Here is a 19,740-nt window from a genome sequence, read left to right on the forward strand (position 1 = left end):
GTGGTGGTCAATTTTGTGGCGGACTGAGAAATAAATGAATGTATGGGAAGGTATAGCATTTCAACGATGCTCTCATTTGTGTGATGTCACAGCAGTAGGCAGCGCAAATATAAGACACGCCTATAATCCCTCCTACTCTGAAGTGTTACTAAACTCAATGGAAAAGCTAACCAATGGAAAAGCTAACCAAGCCAAAGGGAAGTGAGCTGACCAGACCTGACCCTTGGGGTACTATGCAATGGAAAAGCGCCATAAGTGTATCCAGGGATCCATACAGTGGTTCTCAAACTTTTTCAGCGTGCGACCCCCTTTGTGTGTGGTGCATTCCTTTGCGCCCCCCCAAAAAAAATTATGACAAAAAACAGTTCTAAAACTTCACATTTTAATTAAACAAAACATTAAATTATACGAAGAAGTGCTACCTTGTTTTTGTTATTTTAGGTTTAATTTCACAGAATTCATGATAAATAAATGTTTTTTATAAAAAGTCATAAAACTGGGGCCCCCCTGGCACCATCTTGCGGCCCCCCTGGGGGCCTCGGACCCCAGTTTGAGAACCACTGCCATACAGTACCTCTCACATTCACAACGCAGAAGCACATTCCTTACAAAAATTCACCATGGTTTTATTACAAATATGAAAAAAAAATAGAAATGAACCAAATGTTTTGCTACCATAAGGAGCTATTTCGGGCTAGGCCCGTACAGAAAATACCGAGGGCTGAACGGCCGGGCTGGGAACGTGTAGTGGCCGACTGCCGCCGAGTACAGATGGCCAAGATCCAAGGCAGTCGTGAAGAATTCGGGCGAGTAGCATGCCGGTTTGCACTATCCGTGCCAGCAAGGAGCGAAGCCATAGTGTGGGCCAGAGTCCCCCAGTGGCGTCAGGGAGCTGGGTGTTGGTCGAACCCCATGGAGATTGCACCCAGGTAGGCGTAGCCCGAGGATTGGCGGTGGTCCAACGAGGCCGAGTACCGGTAAAGGCACTGCATGAAAAGAGCTGTATACGGACAAATACGGGATGGGAAATCCCTGCTAAACTTTAGGTTTGCCAGATTTTTGAGGCAGAGTGCCTGGAAAGGTAATACACCAAAGTAAACTTGTGAAACATCCAGAAACTTTACGTTTGTGGATGTATATAGGAACTGGTGGAAGTTTCCAGGAATCCTTACAGCTGGTTGTGAGGAGAGGTGGGTGTGAGGTGTGAAGGGCTTTTTATATGTTAATGACCCACAGGTAGAGGTGTCTTCTTTGTTCTCAGAGCTGAGTGTGGTGGGGTGGGGGGGGTTAACCATGTCTCTTTAAGACAGCACATACAGTATTGTGGTACATAAAAACTGTTTTCTAAATACGTTTATTATTAATATAATTTAATTAGTCTATTTAAGAAACTTAGCATCATTCAAAATAACTAAAATTCAATGGACACAATTACAATTTTAATGTGTGAAAATTATGTCTCTGACTCAAGAGAAATGCAACAAATGTTATTTCAGAATATTTATTTCCAACACTTTGAAAACATGTCTCCAACTGCCCTATGTCAGAATATTGTGCACGTTTCTCTCAATGCTGCATACATCGTTTAAAAGAAGCCGTTCAAACGACATCATGTAACACATTTTAGCTAGCTAGAATGTTGATAAATTAGTCAGTGAAATGTAAAGCTGCTTGATTTTGCTGATGTCTCATGATTTGAAGTTCACTGTTTCTATTGTTATTATAATTCTACCCTAACATTTCATTAAATCTTTTAAAATAGAAACAAAAATATTAATAGACAGGTCCATAATCTAAAAGACAGTCTTTCACATGTGAATGCAAAACATGTTGGGTGATACTGACTGACAAACTCGGGTAAACATATCTGCAGATACCTGTCAGCTACTGTACTTCTAATCCAGAGGTGCCCAAAGTTGGCCCACAATAGATCTTTAATTTGGCCCATCATGCCACATGAGATAAGGAAAAAGAACAAAAGTCATTGACGCAGATGTTCATATTTTTAATTAAACATTTTCTAAAATGTATCATTTTTTTGTTGTATTTTTACATTACAAAAATGTAAATTAATATTAAATGCAAGGGATTAAAGTGAATTTTTTTATGTTTCATGCATACTTGAAGGTGTATAAAATGCATCACAAAACTTAATGAACTCGGGTACTACAGGCTAAAAATGAAGAGGTTTTGGCAGTGGCACACAGAGAAAAGGATATTTTAAATTGATTGGCAAAATGATTTTTTTTACAAAAAGCCTTGGAAAATAAAACTGCATTAGTTATGCATAAACAGAGTAATGTTTGCTTATTTATTTTTAAAATATTAGAAAATTATAAATTAGGGGTTATCAGAGCAACTTTAATTTTAATATAACACAACAACATTTACTTTTGGGCCACGGCCCTCAGTCAGGTTTGGCCCTTGTAAGGAAAATGTTCGGGCACCAATCAATGTGTAGTCTATCTGAGGAGGTAACTGTTTAGCATATGATAATGCATGCTTGACCAAAGTCAGTCCACATATTATAATGTTTGTCTTCAATCAATCAATCAATTTAAATAAAAGAGATGGGGACTTTATAATATAATAAGGGTCCATATATCACAGTGATAAAAGACATACATGTATTTTTACTTTAACATGAACTAATGCTGAGTTAAGGCATATACTATCATAAACTAAGAGTCATCATTAAGATGACATGTTTTTCATTGTTAGTTAATGCATTCATTTACAATGAATTAATTTGAGTTCATGTTGTAATTAAGTAAGTTCAGTAAGTTACATGTCTTAACTCAGCATTAGTTTTGTATTTACTTATATTTAAGTAAGAATTCATTTAGGTATATTTTCAATGTTTCCAATGATGAGCAGTTAATCCACTAAACCCAAAGATAATTCCTGAGGCATGTTTAAAGAGTTTTGTATTTCATCAAAGATTTTATATTTAAGAAAATCTGAAATCATTCAAAATAACTGTTAACATGTTTGTCAACTAAACATGTTTTGTCAACGTTATAAACTTTATAGAAATATTTTTTATTAATGACCAAGTATAAAGAACCATGCATAGTGTGAAAACGCGGATTATATAAAAGTATATAATAAAGTGCGAGCAGAGGATCAATCAAACTTGGGCTGGAATGATTGTAGTGCATCCAATGCACCTTGGAATTCGTAGTTTACATCTACAGCAGCATATGCTACAGCAGTGACAACGCCAAAGAAAAGGACTACATTTCCCAGAATGCACCTGCACCCACTCATCTGCCCCCACTCTTCAGGTGCGACTGCTTGACCTATGGGCTTGACGGGAAAATTCAAAATCGCGAACCGTTACAGCCTGGACTTCTAGTTCGGTGTCTTTCTTTGTTTGCTTGCACATCAACAGTAAGGTAAGTTTGATTTAATTAGTTTGTCTGCATCGCGCTGATCGGATGCCTATTTGTTCATATTATGTTATTTACTATGATTCGTTTTTGTCTTTATACTAGAACTGTTTGAATTTAAAGCACAAACAGTAAAACATTAAGGGTATACATGGTACACAGCGGTAAACATGAGGTTAAAAATACGCGAAGTAACATTCAAACCGGGCTGTTAAAAGAATCAATTCGATGTTTAAGTTTTTAAAACAAAACTTTAAAGAAGCCAAGATTAGAAGTTCTTTGCTTAAAACAAACAAAGCAACAGTAACTTGTGTGTTGGAAATGTTAGCAGCTAGCAAGTGTCTCTCTGCTATTTTAAATGATACACAGACGATCTTTTGTTGTTTAAAAGCTCATTGCTTTAGTGCTGGTAGATGCGGCTTATTTTTCAAGACGGTTTTAATAGCTTTATATTGATTTGTAACAAAGCCAGCTTCACTTTGAGAGAACCTAGATGCTAATTGTAAAGAAGCTTGGATTCATAATATATTTTAACGTAATATGTTTGCTGTTCTTCATCTTTTTAAATATGAAGTCTATCCATGTTTGTGTTTACAGAGGTCATGTACACTGTGGTCAACTTGTGGACGCTGAAGAGGTTTCTGGGTAAAGATGATGTAAGTTTTTATTCATTCAATTTTAAAAACCAAACAGGTTAAATAGTAAGCAGATGTGTTATGATGTATGTGATTTTGATTTTTAATTCTGTGTTTGACAGAGAAAAATGAAGTAACAGTGGAAGCTAAAACATCAAACTGATCCAGACACTGAAGAAATTGATGTCACTGCAATCTGGCCAAATTGATGTAAGTTTAATAATGAAATTATTAAATCAAAGAGGTTAAATAGTAAATAGATGTGTTATGATGTATGTGATTCTATTTTTATTCTGTGTTTGATAGACAACTATATTGAAGTAGCCTACTGTAATGAAGCTGCAGAACGTCACAGAGACTCTGAGGACATCAACACAGAATATCAAGTATGAAGATGGACATTATGAAGTTCTTTGATCATATATTGTTGTATCTTTGTATAGTTTAATGTAAACTTTCTAAAATGTACAACTTTATCATTTTGATTTGTCGTGTGTGTGTGTATCTGTATATGTGTATTAGTATTATGCCAAATACTTATATGTACTTTTATATTTCCAAAGGGCTCCCAAGAGATGTCTGTCCAGATGAGGGTGCATCAACGTTACCTTTGCTGACAAGTATATGCTTTACAATGTAAAACCTAACAGTTAACTTAACTCAAACCATTTAAGGAAATTGGTTGCCTTAAATCATTAAGTTTTGAAAGAACATGCATTTGAGTACTGTGAACTTAAGTCTTGTGCAATTATGCACTTATATTTAGGTAGTGTGAACTTAAGTATAAGTGCTTAACTGCATGTGACTCAATTTGTTTAAGTTCACAGTACTCAAATCTATGTGTTTTGAAACTTGAATGGTTTAATGCAACCGGTTTTCTTAAATGTGAGAAATTACAGTGTTACAGTGAGAAATGTTTGAATAATTCCAAGACAGAGCTCTGTGATTGATTCTACACTGCAAAAATCACTTTCTAACACTTTTCATCTTGTTTTCAGTAGAAAAACTAAAAATTCTTAAATCAAGATGTATTTTCTTGATGAGCAAAATTACCTTGGAAAATATGTCTAGTTTTTAGACAAAAATATACAATTTAAGATAATTTGTGCCTAAACAAGAAAAAATATCTAACAATGGGGTGAGAAAATTGTGTTTTAATTAAGTTTTTAAGAAAAAAAGAAAACTTAAGATTTTTTTCTCACACTATTGGCAGATATTTTTGCTTGTTTTAAGCACAAATTCACTTAATACACAGACACACACACATTTTTTATTTGGTCTAAAACTAGACTTATTTTCTTGGGTCATTTTGTTCCTCAGGAAAAGGCATTTTAATTTAAATAATATTTCTACAGAAAACAAGACAAAAATACTATGTAAGAAAGTCATTTTTTGCAGTGTAGGACTAATTTCTTTAGATTATTTAGATATTTACTACATTACAGTGGCAGCTGGTGACTTCTTTTTTTTTGTGAGCACTCGATGCGAAGTTTGTCACAACATGTATATAGCCTGTCATTTGTGTGGTTCCCAGTTTCAAAATATGTGTTCTGCGTGTCGAGTGCGTGTATGTGCATCACGTGTTTTGACTAAACACGTGATGCACGTGGTTTACATGACACAACAAACACATATTTTAAAAACACAAGCAACACACATGACACTCTGAACACTTATTTTGAATTTGCAACCCTCGGATGAGCAGTCACGAGCCGCCACTGCTACATTACATTGTACTGCTTTGAATGTAGTTTTCATTGTTGCTTTTATTTTGTTTTATTTTACTCTAATATTGCTTTATCTGTCTGTATATTTATGAGTTTAAATGGTATTGTTTATGTATGCAACTTTTAATATTTGTGTATTATATTATTTTGTGATTGTGACAATTGTGGATTGTTCAGTTTTTTATTAAATAAACATTTCAAACTCAATTCAAGTTTTTTTTTTTTAAGGGTTTTGGGGATGTATAGTAGTATATAGTGGGGGGGGAGTGTAGTCTATCTGCATAGCAGGCAAATAACCAATCAAGTCACTAAGCTATGAGGGCTTGGGTTGGGCTTAAAACAAAGTGTAACCAATCAAATTATCTCAACTGGAAAGTTTCAAAGTTGTGTCCCAATAGTTGTCAGAGTTTTGGGAGGGGTTTTTAAAAGCAACCAATCAGTGTTGAGATTAAACACCAATGGGGACACTAGAATTGTGCAAAGGTGTGAAATTCCAGTACCTCTGTAGGTGTGAAAGTGGCCCCTGCCAAAATCTTCAATGGGATTACTTGCCATGGCAACAAATGGCTGCATATTCCACGGTGATATCCCCTCAGCAAGATACATCCGAATTGGTATCATTACGGGAGTTTCCTAACTTGGTGGAATTAGTAGTTTACCCTCAGTGGAACTAGTAGATACTTCCGAAAATCAGTAGTGTTTACAGGAGTTTCCTAGTACGGATACACCTCTTTTCATGCAGTGAGGTCTGCAACGAGAACCCCTATCCAGTGCTTTTGCACAAACACCAACGGCTGGTGACGGTGACCACGGTTGAGGGCCATCAGGTACGGGATGGAGAAGATGTGAGTTTCCGCCAGGTATGCCCCGCAGTGGTCGAAGTGGCTTTAACACAGGCCGAGGGAGCATCTAGGACGAAGGAGAAGAGGATGCCGAGCCACTTGACGGGCGACTCCTTACAAGGGGAGGATCTAGAACGAGGACAGGCGGAAAAGCTGCAGGAACTCTTTAGGAGATGGCAACATGTATTTTCCACCCACGACGAGGATTATGGGTGCACTACGGTGGTAAGACACAGTATCCCCACGGGAGAAGCCGGACCAAGTCGGGAGCGGTATCGTCCGATACCCCCCACCGTATACACAGAAGTGAGATCTCTGCTACAAGGTATGTTGGAGCAGGGGATCGTACGGGAGAGTAGCAGCCCATGGGCGGCCCCTATAGTGCTGGTCCAAAAGAAGACAGGGGCATGGAGGTTCTGCGTAGACTATCGGAAGCTGAACCAATTGACTAAAAAGGACGCGTTCCCTCTGCCTCGGATCGAAGACTCACTGGCAAGCTTGACCAAGTCCGCTTGGTACTCCACGCTAGATCTGGCTAGCGGGTATTGGCAAGTCCAGGTTGAAGAACGGGACCGGGAGAAGACGGCCTTCACCACGCCCTTTGGTCTATTTGAGTGGCACCGGATGCCCTTCGGGCTTTGCAACGCTCCCGCAACCTTCCAGAGGCTGATGCAACGGTGTCTCGGAGGTCAGTTAATGGAGTCTGTACTAGTATACCTTGACGATGTAATTGTGTATTCCCCAGACTTTGAAACCCACCTCCAGCACCTGGAGAAGGTGTTCCAAGAAATGGAGAGGTATGGCTTGAAACTACAGCCCGAGAAGTGCCACCTACTGCGCCGTGAAGTGAAGTTCCTGGGCCATGTGGTGAGTGCATCTGGAGTGGCCGTAGACCCCGATAAGGTGGCGGCAGTGCGAGACTGGGAGGCCCCCAAGACCGTAAGGCAAGTGAGATCATTTCTGGGCTTTGTGGGATACTATCGGCGATTCATAAAGGGGTTCTCGAAGATCGCCAAACCCCTGAACCAACTGCTGGTCGGAACAGGACGACCACGGGGGCGGGGATCCCCAACAGTAGAGTGGAACGCAGATTGTGAGGCGGCCTTCAGGGCACTAAAGCAAGAGCTGTTACAAGCCCCGATTTTAGCATATGCTGATTTTTCACAACCTTTTCTGCTGTACACAGATGCAAGTAACCTGGGCCTGGGGGCCGTACTCGCCCAGAAGCAGGAGGGAGTGGAGCGAGTGATCGCCTATGCTAGCCGGAGCCTTCACCCCGCCGAAAGGAACGATGCAAACTACAGTTCCTTCAAACTCGAGCTGCTGGCCTTAAAGTGGGCATTGAGTGAAAAGTTTAAGGACTATCTCTGGGGAGCCAAGGTAACGGTGGTTACGGACAACAATCCCTTGGTACACCTACAGATGGCCCGGCTAGGAGCAGTAGAGCAACGGTGGGTGGCACAGTTAGCTAACTATGATTACCAGCTGCAGTATCGCCCTGGGCGGGAACACACCAACGCCGATGTGTTATCCCGGCTGCCGGTGAGGGGAGGCCCGAGGGGCCTGACACAACGAGGGGAAGGATTGGAAGAGGAGAAATTGACGGTCGGGGTAGTGGAAGCCCCGGGAAGTCAGCAGGAGGCAGTACCTGTAAGTTGGGGATGGGACCCCCACCGGTGGAGGACCCGGCAGCAGGAGGACAGTGAGCTGCGGAGTCTGGGTGAGTGGCTAGGACGAGGCCGACGACCAACTCCCGCGGAGCAACAAGGGCAAACAGAGGTGAGCCGGAAGATGTTGGGGCAGTGGGAAAGATTAAAACTCTGCGAAGGTGTGTTATGCAGGACCATTCGAGATCCAGGGAAGGGAGAGGAGACCAGTCAGATCGTGGTACCCCCAAGCCAGGTACGGGCGCTGATGATGGCATATCACGATCAGATGGGGCACCAAGGACAGGAGCGGACGCTGTCCCTACTACGTAGACACTTTTACTGGCCTGGAATGGAGACGTCTGTGAGTTCATTTATTCAAGCTTGTCCCAGATGTATTCTGTTTAAGTCTCGACAGGAGGCCCGAGCACCGATGGTCCCCATTCATGCTAAAGCCCCCCTCCATATCCAACTTCAAATCACGGATCATCCGGGAACTATGTCAGCTGTATGGCTGCACGAAGACCCACACGACTTCCTACCACCCCCAAGGGAACGGGGGGTGTGAGCGGTTCAATCAAACCTTGCTGGGCTTGTTGGGGACCCTGGACCGGACACATCAAGACAACTGGGTGAGTGCCCTGCCGAACCTATTGCAAGCTTACAATAATAGTGTACATAGCACTACGGGGTACGCTCCCACTTACCTGATGTTTGGTAGACACATCCGCCTGCCCACAGATCTGTTGTTCGGGACGGCTGGAGGTGAAGGGGAAGAGAACGTGACCGAATGGGTAGGGCGACACCACCACCGCCTCTGCTCGGCCTACAAAAGGATCCAGGAAGCAGGAGTTAAGAACAAGAGGCTGTATGACAGGACGGCGCGGGAAGCCCCCTTGCTTCCGGGAGAGAGGGTCCTAGTGCGAGACAACCGAAGGCCAGGAAAGGGTAAGCTGAGCGACCGGTGGGAGGCCAGGCCCTACGTAGTCCAGAGCCAACAGAGGCCGGGGCAGCCGGTATATACCATCCGGCCGGAAGGGAAGTCCGGGCCTGATCGTGTAGTCCATCGGAACATGATCCGCCCCTGTCCAAACTACCCCCCACTACCCATGGAAGCGACCCCGAAGGAGCCGGTACCCGTTACTCCTTGGATCGAAGGGTGGGTTGTAGTCCCAGGAGGTCCGGTAGATGTACCGGCTCGGGAGGTCCCAGAGGAACCTGAGCACTTACCTGCTGTAGTAGAACCGGCGGACGAACCGATCCAGGAGGCTCCAAGGGAGCCGGAAGACTTACCCGTTGAGGTAAACCCAGTGTCCCCTCCACGACGGCCCCAGCGGGAGAACCGGAGACGACCACCAAACCGGTACGGAGAATGGGTTACAGGAAGCGGTTCTAGGGACTAGAACCATTCCGGCGGGGGAGGATGTCACCAAGTGGCGATCTGTGAGGGCGGAACCAAAAGTGGGCAAGATCGGTTCCGCCCGGCAATGGTTCCGCCCGGACGACTGATGCAAAACACCGGAATTCCCGGGGTTTCCCCAAACACTAAATCAAGCCCGATATCATTCAGGTGAGAGCGATCAACACAGCGATCGCTGATAGGCCGATAAGGAGAGAAGGTTGAGTATATAAAGACCTTTGAAGACGTCAGATGTTGTTGTTGGTGGCACTTTGTGAATACGTTGCTTGCGCTTGTTGCTACGGTGGAGATCGGCTGGGTTGACTCACATTGATCCCTTAGGGAAGACGAGAGGTTGGAGACGTTGGAGTAAGGAAGTTATCGTGTGATTTGGATGTGGAGAAGAGCACATGACGCTATTGGATGTATGATTGGGGAATCGTTTTGACAACAAAGCGTGAGTAACAGTCAAAACCAATGCTCTGCGCTATCTAGAAGAAGAGTTACCGGTGTCTTTGTGAGGGTGTTGAAGGTTACCGGCCCTGCGGAGACTGAACGCGTAGGTGAGCCGATGAGGTAACCAGGAGACATAAAGGGGAGTTGTTGAACATATTCACCTGTGGATTCTTTTCTCTCTTTCTGGCGTGTACAACGCCCAACCTGCCTCTCGAGCAGCCGAGACCTAGGCGGCCAAGTCTTAACTTCACGTGGAGTGCGTGTGCAGAGTGCTGTGGTGAGTTGTGGCTTTTATCGTGTGTTTCACTAAGCTTGCTGTGTGTGTGCTGTATTTACAGTAACCGAAGCCGCCCGGGCCCCGTGCAGATTGTGCGAAGAAATAGCACGTTGAGGCCTGAGCCAGAGGAGAGAAACCAACCACTACCTGTGCAGTGTGTAACTTACCTGTGTTTGTAGCAACGCCTCCAAGAGGACCAAACAGTGTCAGTAGTGAGAACCCGTTACCTCTGTCTCCACGTCTGCCTTAGAGTGAACCAAAGGCCCAAGTGTTGTGAGTAACCTACCTGTGCAGTGTGTAACTTACCTGTGTTTGCAGCAGCGCCTTGAAGAGGACCAAACAGTGTCAGTAGTGAGAACCCGTTACCTCTGTCTCCACGTCTGCCTTAGAGTGAACCAAAGGCCCAAGTGTTGGGAGTAACCTACCTGTGCATTGTGTAACTTACCTGTGTTTGTAGCAACGCCTCGAAGAGGACCAAACAGTGTCAGTAGTGAGAAGCCTTTACCTCTGTCTCCACGAATGCTCTGGAGTGAACCAAAGGCCCAAGTGTTGGGAGTAACCTACCTGTGCATTGTGTAACTTACCTGTGTTTGTAGCAACGCCTCGAAGAGGACCAAACAGTGTCAGTAGTGAGAAGCCTTTACCTCTGTCTCCACGAGTGTTTTGGAGTGAACCAAAGACCCAAATGTTGTGAGTAACCTACCTGTGCATTGTGTAACTTACCTGTGTTTGTAGCAACGCCTCGAAGAGGACCAAACAGTGTCAGTAGTGAGAACCCTTTACCTCTGTCTCCACGAGTGTTTTGGAGTGAACCAAAGACCCAAATGTTGTGAGTAACCTACCTGTGCAGTGTGTAACTTACCTGTGTTTGCAGCAACGCCTCGAAGAGGACCAAACAGTGTCAGTAGTGAGAACCCTGTACCTCTGTCTCCACGTCTGCCTTGGAGTGAACCAAAGGCCCAAGTGTTGTGAGCAACCTACCTGTGTAGTGTGTAACTTACCTGTGTTTGCAGCCACGCCTCGAAGAGGACCCAACAGTGTCAGTAGTGAGAACCTTTTACCTCTGTCTCCACGAGTGCTTTGGAGTGAACCAAAGACCCAAGTGTTGTGAGTAACCCACCTGTGCAGTGTGTAACTTACCTGTGTTCGCAGCAGCGCCCCGAAGAGGACCAAACAGTGTTAGGAGTGAAAACTCCTAACCTCTGCCCCCACGTATGCACTGGAGTGAACCAAAAGCTCAGAGTGTTGTGAGTAACTTACCTGTGTTTGCAGCCACGCCTCGTGGTGGATCCTCCGCGTTCAGTGAAGTCGAGACGGAGTGACCTGAGGGCGAGAGAGAGACAGAAACAACGGTCAGATAAGTTGTGACTCGGTGCTGGACCAACATTAATTGTGTTCTCCCTGTTTTGCCTCCAGGAGGAAGCGGAGGGCGCCACGAGTGCAAGAACAACACAGAAGGAGACTCCTGGCCCCCGTCCCCTGGTCCAACTCGCCCTGGAGGCGAAAAGAAGATTGTTTTTAAGCTGCCTTTCCCCTTTTTCCCTTTCCTTTTAAATATTTAATAAAGATACCTTTTAATTGTAGTATACTCGTCTGTCTGGTCATTGGGGTGGTCTTGGGAACCTCCTCGAGGTGGAAAGTAGAGAGGGGCGTGGCCTGTTAGCTATCTCGGGTCCGCCCCGGCCGTGACACAATATTCTTGGTTGATTTGTTCATGTCATTTTGTTTCATAATGTGCTATTATAAAAAGTACTGTACTATATAGATAACACACTAAGCAAATGTTCTGCTAATATATAATGTAATGGAAATGTAATACGGTAGATTAGACAAACCGTAGATCATTTCACAATAACCACTGAAAAGGTCAAAGTGAATTTACTATGGTTTTACAGTATAAGACAAAAAATGCTTCATTGAATGCCTCATCTGTTTCATTATAATCACTGCTGTACTTGACCTGGCAATGTGCCTTTGATTCTGCAGATCATGAGCTGAGTTTATTACGGTCGACCCTTTCTGAAGTAGAGAACGTTTTGACCCGCTCTCTCTTAAAAAGATAATTAATATTCACAAGACCAGATGAAGATCAAACCTTTCCTCTCGATCCCTGCAAAAAGCAAGCCAACATAAATTAAAACACTGAATCTCAAACTTTTCGGCGTGCACCCCCACACCTTGTAAGGGTGAATCCCTTTGTGGCCCCTCTGAAGAAAATTCATGACATAAAACAATCTCAAACTTAGAATTTGAATTAAACAAAATATATTTAATTACACATTACAATGAAGTGCTGTTGGTTAGTAGCTATATTTATCTTTAAGCTAAACTAATGTATTTTACCCGCCTATGAACACTTATAAATATTAATTTGTGCTTTAGGAGAGGGTACCGCCCCAGTGACTTCATTTCTGAGAGTATACAACAGTGTAAATCCTTGGCATAGTATAAAGGAGCTGGAATAGACTTGATGTATGACGTTTATCCTGTCTTGTGTGTATAGGGTTTATCAGACTTGTTGCTTGCAATGCCTTATCTGCAACCAATAGGGGCAATACTAATAATAATCTTATAAAGAGATACAATAATAGAAAGCTCATATTCAAATTTCTGCTTTTTTATATATACACATGGTGAAGACAGTCTCCTCTTCCCAGTTCCAGCCCTGGCTAGTTCATTTGGCCTTTCTGTTGGGATGTTACATGATCTGTGTCAGCGTGGGATTCCGGGTACTCCGGTTTTCTCCCACAGGCCAAAAACGTGCAATTTAAGTGAATTTGTGATACCATATGGCCCCTCCCCCAACCTGTGTATGGAGATGTCACAATTAATATAGATGCTAAAATGGCGTGAAAAATACAGACAGTAAGAAAATCCTACAAAACAGGAAACACGGCTTGATCTTAGATCTGAGATACCAGCCCAGTCTCACGAAATTATGTACCTATAGTCACGTTGTTTTTTAAATTCTTTTTCGTGATACTGTCACAAATTTCCGTGTTTTTTCGTGATCGTGTCACAAATTTCTGTTTATGTGTCATTAGCCTCTTTCACGCAGTAATTCTGGTAAATTACCATGAATTTACCAGAATGAATTTACCAGTAAATACAAAAGTGTGCTGTTCACACACGCAGTGGCGTTCCGTTATTTTACCAGTAAGACATCATTCACACATCAGTATCAAAATACAGGTAAATTTGTTGAGAAAGCGGAAGTACCTGTAGCACGCGACGAGCTCAGTGTTGTATTTGTAAACAATCCACGTCGTTCATATCCACGGTCCGTATTTTGCTGTTTTCACGTCTGTGGTAAACAGTCGCGAAGTTGCTCATGAGTCATGACCAAACAACATTGAATGAGACGACGTCAAACCGAAAATGCGTTTTTAACAACACTACTGTTTGCACATTAGGCTTCACAGAGGGCGTGCTAAGGACGTCTGCAATTCGGCGGTAAGCTGTTTTAAACAACTTTGGTGAAGAAATGTGGAGGTAAACTTCAGGTGTGCTCAACTTTCAAGCAGCATGTGTGTGGAAACGTTCGTAAACAGTGCGGGGGTAAATGCGTCATCTGTATTAAAAAGCTATGATTGGCCTGAAGCTGTCAGCACGGTCTGACGTCGTCCGTTCTAAATGCCGGTAATCCTATAATTTTCTATCACACATAGCGCTTACCGGTAAATTACTGGTAATCTTACAACCTGTCTTACTGGTAAATTGGGAGCACTGATTTACCGGAAAGGTTCTGTTCACCCATGATCTGTTAACTGCAATTTACCAGTAAATTACCAGTAAAGACTGTATGTGTGAAAGGGACTATTGTCACATATTGGTTACTCAACTGCTTTTCTTATTTTCCTACCATTGTCGCTTTGGTGCAGGGTTAGATTTACATAAAATGACATCCTTGCCCAAACCCAACTCTATGCCAGGCGACAATGGTTTAAAATGTAGAAAATATTTAAAAAAAATCAGAAAAATAGTATAAACCAATACTTAAAGTGACATCCGAACGCAAACATCAAATCTAACCCTAAACCGAGCAACAATGGTTTGAAAATAGGAAAAAGCAACCAATAAGTGACAATGACACATAAACAGAAATTTGTGATACGATCACGAAAAAGAATAAAAAAATTACGTCACTATAGGTATATAATTTTGTGAGACTGGGTAGCAGATACACCATGTACCCTGACTTTAACTCATTTCCATTTGAATAACAGTATAACAGTGTATTACAGACTGCAAATTACTAAAAAAAGAAAAAATCTGTTTATTGCTTCAGTGAAACAGCTTTCTTCAAGGATTGATAACCTGCATTAAAATTCATTATTGGGGCGTGACAATACAAAGTGGAAAAATAGAAGCAAAACTATTCTAGTATATGATAGAAAAGCTTTGCAAATGATATATAGGCCTGTTTTTATGAGACAGCTCTCTGGTATATTTGATTCTGGTCATGACATGATATAATATGTCTATATAATGTCTATTAAACTGTATAATGAATTCCTGGGCACCTAATATCCAATGTTGTATAAGTTTTATGTCTCTCATCACTTATGTTTCTTAATATAATAAAATAATTGCAACTATAATTTTGCCTATTTATTTATTTAACTGTTTAAATAATGATTGTCAAGTATAGTTTCTCAAACTCAAAATATTTCGAAAACTCAAACCACATTTTTTTCCACATACCGTACATTTTTGTAGCTCTAGATTTCCCTTTCTTTCTGAAACGCATGGATTTAATAAGCTCTGTGTCTCTGATTGGCCAGCTAATCTGTACATTGTGATTGGCCTGAATACCTCTGACTTCAGCTGGAAATGGGACGCTCCTTACCATGTTTGAAAGATTCGCTCGATCTTGACCACATTACCAATCCCAGGAAGTAAACTGTTGCCTATCTGTGTGTTTGTTGTAGTCCAAGAAATAAGATATAGGGAGTTTGTACCTTTTGCATATTGTTAACATGTACTAATACACACTTACACATCAAAGGAAATGTAAAGATGTGAATCGGACGATAGGTGCTCTTTAAAGGCACATCAGTTGCAACTTGCAGGTCATGAGACTCAAACCGACAACTATTTGAGTTACAAGCCCAACTCTCCAACTATAATGCCAAAATAAAGCATTATTTGACATGTAGAAATATAATCATATTCAATATATTTCTATTTTAGCAGTCAGATGATTATTATTAACATGATGTTTATGACTTTATAAATATTGATATAAAGACATGCTATCTCATTTTCTTTTGTTAATCACTCCATCATCTGTGTATTAAAGCCTGTACATGCAGTACGTTTATTTGTTTGAATTTATTTAGGTTATTGAGTTTTGTAAAATGTGTTTGCATGCAGTCTCACATTGTCCTCCATAATTAAATTTTAGCTCATCTCGTCATCTTATACCACCTTTACCCAGTCAATATCAGTGTTTGCTTTATCTAACACATTAAAGTGTAATTATCCTCACTGAAAATTCATTATTGCATCTCTCAGCTGCAACAAGCTGAGATTCTTGGTAATGTCAGCGTAACAACTTCATGTGTGTGAGAGTTTTATATGCATCAGGTTTCTTTTTCATTCTCTATCAGCATTAACTCGCGCAAAGCTTACTCAATCAGATGTGATAAAGATATTCATGAAACAGTTTGTGCGCCTGTCACAGTGTGGAAGAGACCTCATAAGAGCTGTGAAATGAGTTTGAAAATCGATAATATATAACAAGAATCCTTATTTAAAGACCCCATGCAATCTAAATTAAACTCAGTAAAGGCATTTATTTATTTTTTTGCTATGTTTAGTTGATAAATCACTGCATTTTGGGCTTGAGGTTGTGGGGTTGATACCCAGGAAACATACAGGTAGCATATACAGTTTTATAAACTGAGATTGTAAAAAACAACAGAAAGATCCCACACAGTATAAAAATTGTAGTAATCACCAACAACGTTTCGGTGCCATGACCTTCATCAGGTAGGATGTGTCCGTCTGAAAGATAATAGACATATGCATCTCGGATGGCTTGAGGGTGAGTGAATCATGGGTAATTTTCCCCATGACTATCCCTTCAAGACAAGTCTCGAGACCAAAACTGGTCTTTACTACTACAAAACGACAAGCAACTGCCTACAGTAGCAAATCATGTTTTGCAGTGACAAAAAAGCCTGTTGCATATTGAAATAGAAGTGATAAGCCCATTGATATTTTTGCTTAAACATATACAGTATTAATAAGAAATTGGCCAACAAAACCAAAACAGTACTCATGCCAACTGGAAGAGAGAATTGCAGTGTTTGAATCTTGGTTAAATCATCTTAAGATATTTAAAGCTGTAGAAAAGACTTTATCAGCAGGTAAACATGTCCATGTAAATTCGTGTTTGAAGTTATTTCTGTCAAATTAGAACGGCAGATGCGTTACATTAAACAATCAAACAAAATCCCAGTGCTCCACTGTTTATCTTTATAATGCATTGAATTTCCCTTCATGCCTGGATCACGTCAGTCCCTTTGAGATAACTGCAAATTAAAAAGGTTTGGTTTCATTATCTTTATTGAACTATGTTCCCAATGCAGCTCGACGTTTCCCACAGCCATACAGAAACCAAAGGAGGGGCATCCAGAGATTGCACAAGACCATATTTTAACACTAAAATAGTTAAAGCAGCTTTAAACCGTTTAATGTGCAGATACAACTATAAAGCATTAGGAAATGGTATCTCTGTGACCCTTTCAAAACATCATTGTATAAATTCATGGAGCCCAATTGATCCACCAATGACTTGGGGCAGGGCATGACTGAACCATACCTGTCAACCCTCCCGATTTTTCCAGGATACTCCTTTATTTAGCATTCTATCCAACCATCACCCCGCTACACGGAATGTGAACCAGAGCCCACCGCAGACGGAGAGACTGAGCCTGCGGCAACTTTGGTGCCAGTGGCCACCATGACTGAGCCTGTGATAGCTATCCTTCATCCCCCCTGGTCCTACCCAGCTCTCCTTTGTCTCTGCTAGTTCGCCCAGCTCTCATTCGTCCCCAATTGGTCCCGCCCACCTCTCCTTCATTAACCAGAGCAACTCCTATCCCCACACGGGTCTCACCCAATCTCCCACTCCTCCTTCTCTGTCATCATCAACCAGTTTTTCAGCCCTGGGTCTGCTGGCACAGATAGAAACCTCAGCTTACCCTCAGCACACCTGTTTTATTGAGTCGGATGAGCTTCGGCATCTCCATCTGCCAGCTACCTCGGGGATGGTGTATCCAAAGTCTCAAGCTCTCACCTCCAGGACCCGGACTCCCCCTCGCCCCTTCGACCCATCCGCTTCACCTTGGCTCCTTCCGTGTCTTCACTGTGGCCCAACATCCCACTTGTCCCTCTGGCTCTGCCTTGGTCAGTCGTCGTCCCGATTCCACCTCAGGACAACACTCCTCCAGCTACACCTTGTCGCTCAGTCCCACCGACTCTGTTGTGCTCCCCCCTTCATCTCTTCCTTTGTCCTTAAGCCCTGGGTATACTAGGGATGTCCGCGTATGCGCCCCATTATCGTCATCAGGAGGGTCCGCGGCCGTCTGCACGTATAGTCCATGCACAACAGCGCATGCGCGTGAAAATATTAAGACAGGACACTCCACAACAAACAATTATACAAAGGAAATAGACAGCATCCTAAATGTTTTAATGTACTGCAAATGTCACCAAATCAGTGCTGCCCTGACGGCTTGGTAGAGTAATAATTTGAATAATAGAATCATTTGTATTGCGTACATGTCGAACGCAGCCATTCGCCATGGCCGCGATGAGTATACTTTGAAAGCTGCGCGCGAGCCAGACGCAGAAGAAAGTATACTGCGGACTTAAGTCACTCTGACTCCACCGCGGTCCTCGGGATCCCCACCTCTGCCTCAGTCCCCCTTGGCCTTCAGAACCTCGGCTTCCCTCTGGCTCCCTGTTTGCTTGGCTCCCCCTTGGTCTCCACCTCCAGCATCTCCATCACCCTCAGTTGTCCCCAGGGTGGCATTGGCCAAGACTCCGCCATGGCTTCTCCCTCTGTCGACTTCATCCTGGGGTTTCATCCTTGCTGGTCTCTGTATCATCTTCTGGCCCCTTCTGCTCTGGGCTCCTTCCTGGCTCCTCCCATCATTCTCACCATATACTGTCTTTTCTGAAGTTTGTCCCCCTCCCGCCACTTCAGTGTAGTTTTCACTTTGGGGGAGTACTTTCATAGTCATGCCTTAGTTTGTTGTAGTTTTCTCATGTTTCATTTCTTAGTCAATTATGTTTCATCGTCATCACCAGTTCCCTCATTAGTTTAATTATCGTTATCACATGTGTCTCGTTTTGTAATAATCATTCTTGTGTATTTATACCCTGCTTTAGTTCTAGTTCTTGTCAGTTATCTTTAATGCTATATGTTTTTGCTTGCCCGTCATCGTGTTTATATGTTTATTAAGTATATATAAGTTCTATGTTAACTGTTACATGTCATCCTCATCGTCTCTCTCGCTACACGTGACAGTTACAGTACATTATTACATTTATAGTGGATCACATTTATGAATTTGGCAGGTGATTTCATCCATTGACTATCCAATAACTTACATGTAGACGGCAGTATGTCTGTTTCCTGGGGATTGAACTCATGACCTTTATCATTTGATCATTAACAGACTGAATTGCACATCAACATTGTGGTAGGCTTTGTATGGACTGTTTTCTTAATTAAATTGTAAGTTAGATTTTACATACATGTATGTAATATTCAGGTGTTTGATCTTTATTTGTGACTCATGAAACTGTTATTTTGGGCATGTGTTGTTTGGAGGTGAACACAGATCAATCCATCTCACCCTCATTTTAAGACCAATATTAACAGGCCATTCTTGTTAGAAAACATTAAATCTTGGGGACACACGTTTTGCAGTATGCATCGATACACAAATCCAGATCTGTTTGCGGTCATCTGTTATACAAAGCCTCTCCAGTTCAAATCATATTCGTCTTCTCCCCATGCCTTCTGCAGTGTGTTATGCTTGTCATCAGCAATTAGACAGCCTGACTGACAGCCTGTTGTTTATTTGCGCCCTCACTGTCCATAATTTAGACAAGGGAGAAAGCATAATGACCTGCATGATGTGTTCAGATAACTCATCTGAAGGCCCTGTACACATAATGGAAGTTCATCATAACTGCTCAGATTAAGACTTGAAGAATTGTGATTTATGCTGGCTCCCATTTTGTTCATGTGTTAGTGTTTGAATTGGCAACACTCTAAAAATGTCTGTGTTATTTTTGACTTATAATGGGTAAATATTGGACAGAACACATGCTGGGTAAAATTGA

At 42.2% G+C, this 19,740-nt stretch overlaps 1 long non-coding RNA gene across 1 annotated transcript; it reads left to right on the forward strand.

Moving 5' to 3' along the window:
- The first annotated feature begins 2,828 nt into the window (after positions 1–2,828).
- Positions 2,829–5,961, forward strand: LOC129419746 (uncharacterized). The gene is made up of 5 exons (XR_012367714.1): positions 2,829–3,398; positions 3,990–4,048; positions 4,150–4,237; positions 4,334–4,413; positions 4,591–5,961. It is a non-coding gene; the product is annotated as an uncharacterized lncRNA (long non-coding RNA).
- The last annotated feature ends 13,779 nt before the right edge of the window (positions 5,962–19,740 follow it).

This window comes from Misgurnus anguillicaudatus, chromosome 24 (genome assembly GCF_027580225.2).
Source record: "Misgurnus anguillicaudatus chromosome 24, ASM2758022v2, whole genome shotgun sequence".
Taxonomy (NCBI): Eukaryota; Metazoa; Chordata; class Actinopteri; order Cypriniformes; family Cobitidae; genus Misgurnus; species Misgurnus anguillicaudatus.